Source organism: Triturus cristatus, chromosome 4_1, assembly GCF_964204655.1.
Source record: "Triturus cristatus chromosome 4_1, aTriCri1.1, whole genome shotgun sequence".
Taxonomy (NCBI): Eukaryota; Metazoa; Chordata; class Amphibia; order Caudata; family Salamandridae; genus Triturus; species Triturus cristatus.
The window spans coordinates 107317604-107323603 of record NC_140585.1 but is presented as its reverse complement, the minus strand read 5'-3'; the positions used below and the strand labels follow the sequence as shown (position 1 = coordinate 107323603).

The window sequence follows — 6000 nt, the reverse complement described above, 5'->3', positions numbered from 1 at the left end:
TTGTGCTTCGATTTCCATATATTTCACTTTTATTCAAACAATACCTTCCATTGATTATGATCGAGACTTTGCAGTCCCTGGGTTTCAGGGATTCCTTGCATCCATCAAACAGCTCGAGTGCAAAAGTGGGGATGTAGCTCAGTGGTAGAGCGCATGCTTCGCATGTATGAGGTCCCGGGTTCAATCCCCGGCATCTCCAGGAGCCTCTGTTCCTTATCTTGGCTTTTTTCCAGAAGGCTAGCCTGCCATCATGCAGAAAGAAGAAGTTTGTCATGCAGTTGGGGTGAGAGCCCCACTTAAATAGTCAGACATTTGCTTTGGAAAAATCTTTGAACTAGGCATAGTTTGCGCATTTCAAGAAAATCGGAGAATTTTGCATTCCAAAAGAAGGAAATAAATGCCCTCTCTGAGGATCGAACTCAGGACCTTCAGATTATGAGACTGACGCGCTGCCTACTGCGCTAAGAAGGCTGTATATAGGCATCTGTACATAAGACCATGAAGATCATCCAGGTACAAGGCTGAAGGATTTTCCTGACTGACATTGTATACTGCAGAGTCGAATGGGGTGATGTGGCCGTCGGTTCAATGCAGGGTTTCCAATCATACAGTCAAACCTTGCAGAAGTGGGGATGTAGCTCAGTGGTAGAGCGCATGCTTTGCATGTATGAGGCCCCGGGTTCAATCCCCGGCATCTCCAGACTTTTGCCATGCTTACCTTGGATTTTGGGCCGAAAGCTAGGCTGGCATCATGATGAAGGAAGAGATATGTCCTCCAACCGGGATGAGGACCCCGCTTAATCTGTCAGACGTTTGCCTTGAAAAATCCCATGAAATGGGGCTATCTCATTTTTGATGATTATAGATCAAAAGAATCCTACTTGTTGAAGACATCAAAGTGATGATTCATCTTGACAACCATAATGCTTTGATGATAGAAATCTGTCGCATCTCTCTTGATCATTGGTAAGGGTTCTTCTTCTAAACCAGAGACTCTTTACAGTAGCTTTTAGAAAAACGGAATATTTTGTTTATCTCAATCACCTTCAATCTACAGATTTTTCCGTTCTCTTTCCTTTTGAAAATGCATCCAAAATGCACTTTCTTGATGCTGGGTGCGTAGTAATGACTCCCATAACTTTCTGTCATTTCTTTCATGGTTCCGCGCAGCCATCCATTTGCCACCAATGCTGCCCAAGGTCTTTGTATCAAAGTTCCTTTCCTTTCTGTAAAATTGAAATTTGGAGCACCCCTGCTTATCCCCAAGCCAAGACAGAACATGAACTTTGGTCTGAAATCCTCCTTTGGGGTGATAAGACGTACCTTACAGTGTGCTCTAAGAACTGGTGACTTTGAGAGGGAGCTGCAGGTAATGTTCATGATTTTCATCGATCTGCTCCTGATCCCCACCCCCACAACCTTTCTTGAGCGAGAGATAATTACAGCGCTGAAAGATACTTCAGCCACTCCTTCGATAGCTCAGTTGGTAGAGCGGAGGACTGTAGCATAAAGTCAGACATCCTTAGGTCGCTGGTTCAAATCCGGCTCGAAGGATTTTTTGCTTCGATTTCCATATCTTTCACTTTTATTCAAACAATACCTTCCATTGATTATGATCGAGACTTTGCAGTCCCTGGGTTTCAGGGATTCCTTGCATCCATCAAACAGCTCGAGTGCAAAAGTGGGGATGTAGCTCAGTGGTAGAGCGCATGCTTTGCATGTATGAGGTCCCGGGTTCAATCCCCGGCATCTCCAGGAGCCTCTGTTCCTTATCTTGGCTTTTTTCCAGAAGGCTAGCCTGCCATCATGCAGAAAGAAGAAGTTTGTCATGCAGTTGGGGTGAGAGCCCCACTTAAATAGTCAGACATTTGCTTTGGAAAAATCTTTGAACTAGGCATAGTTTGTGCATTTCAAGAAAATCGGAGAATTTTGCATTCCAAAAGAAGGAAATAAATGCCCTCTCTGAGGATCGAACTCAGGACCTTCAGATTATGAGACTGACGCGCTGCCTACTGCGCTAAGAAGGCTGTATATAGGCATCTGTACATAAGACCATGAAGATCATCCATTTCATGGCCGAAGGATTTTCCTGACTGACATTGTATACTGCAGAGTCGAATGGGGTGATGTGGCCGTCGGTTCAATGCAGGGTTTCCAATCATACAGTCAAACCTTGCAGAAGTGGGGATGTAGCTCAGTGGTAGAGCGCATGCTTTGCATGTATGAGGCCCCGGGTTCAATCCCCGGCATCTCCAGACTTTTGCCATGCTTACCTTGGATTTTGGGCCGAAAGCTAGGCTGGCATCATGATGAAGGAAGAGATATGTCCTCCAACCGGGATGAGGACCCCGCTTAATCTGTCAGACGTTTGCCTTGAAAAATCCCATGAAATGGGGCTATCTCATTTTTGATGATTATAGATCAAAAGAATCCTACTTGTTGAAGACATCAAAGTGATGATTCATCTTGACAACCATAATGCTTTGATGATAGAAATCTGTCGCATCTCTCTTGATCATTGGTAAGGGTTCTTCTTCTAAACCAGAGACTCTTTACAGTAGCTTTTAGAAAAACGGAATATTTTGTTTATCTCAATCACCTTCAATCTACAGATTTTTCCGTTCTCTTTCCTTTTGAAAATGCATCCAAAATGCACGTTCTTGATGCTGGGTGCGTAGTAATGACTCCCATAACTTTCTGTCATTTCTTTCATGGTTCCGCGCAGCCATCCATTTGCCACCAATGCTGCCCAAGGTCTTTGTATCAAAGTTCCTTTCCTTTCTGTAAAATTGAAATTTGGAGCACCCCTGCTTATCCCCAAGCCAAGACAGAACATGAACTTTGGTCTGAAATCCTCCTTTGGGGTGATAAGACGTACCTTACAGTGTGCTCTAAGAACTGGTGACTTTGAGAGGGAGCTGCAGGTAATGTTCATGATTTTCATCGATCTGCTCCTGATCCCCACCCCCACAACCTTTCTTGAGCGAGAGATAATTACAGCGCTGAAAGATACTTCAGCCACTCCTTCGATAGCTCAGTTGGTAGAGCGGAGGACTGTAGCATAAAGTCAGACATCCTTAGGTCGCTGGTTCAAATCCGGCTCGAAGGATTTTGTGCTTCGATTTCCATATATTTCACTTTTATTCAAACAATACCTTCCATTGATTATGATCGAGACTTTGCAGTCCCTGGGTTTCAGGGATTCCTTGCATCCATCAAACAGCTCGAGTGCAAAAGTGGGGATGTAGCTCAGTGGTAGAGCGCATGCTTCGCATGTATGAGGTCCCGGGTTCAATCCCCGGCATCTCCAGGAGCCTCTGTTCCTTATCTTGGCTTTTTTCCAGAAGGCTAGCCTGCCATCATGCAGAAAGAAGAAGTTTGTCATGCAGTTGGGGTGAGAGCCCCACTTAAATAGTCAGACATTTGCTTTGGAAAAATCTTTGAACTAGGCATAGTTTGCGCATTTCAAGAAAATCGGAGAATTTTGCATTCCAAAAGAAGGAAATAAATGCCCTCTCTGAGGATCGAACTCAGGACCTTCAGATTATGAGACTGACGCGCTGCCTACTGCGCTAAGAAGGCTGTATATAGGCATCTGTACATAAGACCATGAAGATCATCCAGGTACAAGGCTGAAGGATTTTCCTGACTGACATTGTATACTGCAGAGTCGAATGGGGTGATGTGGCCGTCGGTTCAATGCAGGGTTTCCAATCATACAGTCAAACCTTGCAGAAGTGGGGATGTAGCTCAGTGGTAGAGCGCATGCTTTGCATGTATGAGGCCCCGGGTTCAATCCCCGGCATCTCCAGACTTTTGCCATGCTTACCTTGGATTTTGGGCCGAAAGCTAGGCTGGCATCATGATGAAGGAAGAGATATGTCCTCCAACCGGGATGAGGACCCCGCTTAATCTGTCAGACGTTTGCCTTGAAAAATCCCATGAAATGGGGCTATCTCATTTTTGATGATTATAGATCAAAAGAATCCTACTTGTTGAAGACATCAAAGTGATGATTCATCTTGACAACCATAATGCTTTGATGATAGAAATCTGTCGCATCTCTCTTGATCATTGGTAAGGGTTCTTCTTCTAAACCAGAGACTCTTTACAGTAGCTTTTAGAAAAACGGAATATTTTGTTTATCTCAATCACCTTCAATCTACAGATTTTTCCGTTCTCTTTCCTTTTGAAAATGCATCCAAAATGCACGTTCTTGATGCTGGGTGCGTAGTAATGACTCCCATAACTTTCTGTCATTTCTTTCATGGTTCCGCGCAGCCATCCATTTGCCACCAATGCTGCCCAAGGTCTTTGTATCAAAGTTCCTTTCCTTTCTGTAAAATTGAAATTTGGAGCACCCCTGCTTATCCCCAAGCCAAGACAGAACATGAACTTTGGTCTGAAATCCTCCTTTGGGGTGATAAGACGTACCTTACAGTGTGCTCTAAGAACTGGTGACTTTGAGAGGGAGCTGCAGGTAATGTTCATGATTTTCATCGATCTGCTCCTGATCCCCACCCCCACAACCTTTCTTGAGCGAGAGATAATTACAGCGCTGAAAGATACTTCAGCCACTCCTTCGATAGCTCAGTTGGTAGAGCGGAGGACTGTAGCATAAAGTCAGACATCCTTAGGTCGCTGGTTCAAATCCGGCTCGAAGGATTTTGTGCTTCGATTTCCATATATTTCACTTTTATTCAAACAATACCTTCCATTGATTATGATCGAGACTTTGCAGTCCCTGGGTTTCAGGGATTCCTTGCATCCATCAAACAGCTCGAGTGCAAAAGTGGGGATGTAGCTCAGTGGTAGAGCGCATGCTTCGCATGTATGAGGTCCCGGGTTCAATCCCCGGCATCTCCAGGAGCCTCTGTTCCTTATCTTGGCTTTTTTCCAGAAGGCTAGCCTGCCATCATGCAGAAAGAAGAAGTTTGTCATGCAGTTGGGGTGAGAGCCCCACTTAAATAGTCAGACATTTGCTTTGGAAAAATCTTTGAACTAGGCATAGTTTGCGCATTTCAAGAAAATCGGAGAATTTTGCATTCCAAAAGAAGGAAATAAATGCCCTCTCTGAGGATCGAACTCAGGACCTTCAGATTATGAGACTGACGCGCTGCCTACTGCGCTAAGAAGGCTGTATATAGGCATCTGTACATAAGACCATGAAGATCATCCAGGTACAAGGCTGAAGGATTTTCCTGACTGACATTGTATACTGCAGAGTCGAATGGGGTGATGTGGCCGTCGGTTCAATGCAGGGTTTCCAATCATACAGTCAAACCTTGCAGAAGTGGGGATGTAGCTCAGTGGTAGAGCGCATGCTTTGCATGTATGAGGCCCCGGGTTCAATCCCCGGCATCTCCAGACTTTTGCCATGCTTACCTTGGATTTTGGGCCGAAAGCTAGGCTGGCATCATGATGAAGGAAGAGATATGTCCTCCAACCGGGATGAGGACCCCGCTTAATCTGTCAGACGTTTGCCTTGAAAAATCCCATGAAATGGGGCTATCTCATTTTTGATGATTATAGATCAAAAGAATCCTACTTGTTGAAGACATCAAAGTGATGATTCATCTTGACAACCATAATGCTTTGATGATAGAAATCTGTCGCATCTCTCTTGATCATTGGTAAGGGTTCTTCTTCTAAACCAGAGACTCTTTACAGTAGCTTTTAGAAAAACGGAATATTTTGTTTATCTCAATCACCTTCAATCTACAGATTTTTCCGTTCTCTTTCCTTTTGAAAATGCATCCAAAATGCACTTTCTTGATGCTGGGTGCGTAGTAATGACTCCCATAACTTTCTGTCATTTCTTTCATGGTTCCGCGCAGCCATCCATTTGCCACCAATGCTGCCCAAGGTCTTTGTATCAAAGTTCCTTTCCTTTCTGTAAAATTGAAATTTGGAGCACCCCTGCTTATCCCCAAGCCAAGACAGAACATGAACTTTGGTCTGAAATCCTCCTTTGGGGTGATAAGACGTACCTTACAGTGT

The 6000-nt window shown here is 44.3% G+C and overlaps 15 non-coding genes across 15 annotated transcripts; 11 read left to right on the top strand and 4 right to left on the bottom strand.

Moving 5' to 3' along the window:
* Window positions 1-127: 127 nt before the first annotated feature.
* Window positions 128-199, top strand: TRNAA-CGC (transfer RNA alanine (anticodon CGC)). Its single transcript has one exon. It is a non-coding gene; the product is annotated as a tRNA-Ala (tRNA).
* A 199-nt stretch (window positions 200-398) lies between these two features.
* TRNAM-CAU (transfer RNA methionine (anticodon CAU)) lies at window positions 399-471 on the bottom strand. The gene has a single exon. It is a non-coding gene; the product is annotated as a tRNA-Met (tRNA).
* Window positions 472-628: 157 nt separating this feature from the next.
* TRNAA-UGC (transfer RNA alanine (anticodon UGC)) lies at window positions 629-700 on the top strand. Its single transcript has one exon. It is a non-coding gene; the product is annotated as a tRNA-Ala (tRNA).
* A 768-nt stretch (window positions 701-1468) lies between these two features.
* On the top strand, window positions 1469-1554 carry TRNAY-GUA (transfer RNA tyrosine (anticodon GUA)). The gene is given in 2 exon segments: window positions 1469-1505; window positions 1519-1554. It is a non-coding gene; the product is annotated as a tRNA-Tyr (tRNA).
* Window positions 1555-1683: 129 nt separating this feature from the next.
* TRNAA-UGC (transfer RNA alanine (anticodon UGC)) lies at window positions 1684-1755 on the top strand. Its single transcript has one exon. It is a non-coding gene; the product is annotated as a tRNA-Ala (tRNA).
* Window positions 1756-1954: 199 nt separating this feature from the next.
* On the bottom strand, window positions 1955-2027 carry TRNAM-CAU (transfer RNA methionine (anticodon CAU)). The gene has a single exon. It is a non-coding gene; the product is annotated as a tRNA-Met (tRNA).
* A 156-nt stretch (window positions 2028-2183) lies between these two features.
* On the top strand, window positions 2184-2255 carry TRNAA-UGC (transfer RNA alanine (anticodon UGC)). Its single transcript has one exon. It is a non-coding gene; the product is annotated as a tRNA-Ala (tRNA).
* A 768-nt stretch (window positions 2256-3023) lies between these two features.
* Window positions 3024-3109, top strand: TRNAY-GUA (transfer RNA tyrosine (anticodon GUA)). The gene is given in 2 exon segments: window positions 3024-3060; window positions 3074-3109. It is a non-coding gene; the product is annotated as a tRNA-Tyr (tRNA).
* A 129-nt stretch (window positions 3110-3238) lies between these two features.
* Window positions 3239-3310, top strand: TRNAA-CGC (transfer RNA alanine (anticodon CGC)). Its single transcript has one exon. It is a non-coding gene; the product is annotated as a tRNA-Ala (tRNA).
* A 199-nt stretch (window positions 3311-3509) lies between these two features.
* Window positions 3510-3582, bottom strand: TRNAM-CAU (transfer RNA methionine (anticodon CAU)). The gene has a single exon. It is a non-coding gene; the product is annotated as a tRNA-Met (tRNA).
* A 157-nt stretch (window positions 3583-3739) lies between these two features.
* Window positions 3740-3811, top strand: TRNAA-UGC (transfer RNA alanine (anticodon UGC)). Its single transcript has one exon. It is a non-coding gene; the product is annotated as a tRNA-Ala (tRNA).
* A 768-nt stretch (window positions 3812-4579) lies between these two features.
* Window positions 4580-4665, top strand: TRNAY-GUA (transfer RNA tyrosine (anticodon GUA)). Its single transcript is given in 2 exon segments — window positions 4580-4616; window positions 4630-4665. It is a non-coding gene; the product is annotated as a tRNA-Tyr (tRNA).
* Window positions 4666-4794: 129 nt separating this feature from the next.
* On the top strand, window positions 4795-4866 carry TRNAA-CGC (transfer RNA alanine (anticodon CGC)). Its single transcript has one exon. It is a non-coding gene; the product is annotated as a tRNA-Ala (tRNA).
* A 199-nt stretch (window positions 4867-5065) lies between these two features.
* On the bottom strand, window positions 5066-5138 carry TRNAM-CAU (transfer RNA methionine (anticodon CAU)). Its single transcript has one exon. It is a non-coding gene; the product is annotated as a tRNA-Met (tRNA).
* Window positions 5139-5295: 157 nt separating this feature from the next.
* TRNAA-UGC (transfer RNA alanine (anticodon UGC)) lies at window positions 5296-5367 on the top strand. The gene has a single exon. It is a non-coding gene; the product is annotated as a tRNA-Ala (tRNA).
* The last annotated feature ends 633 nt before the right edge of the window (window positions 5368-6000 follow it).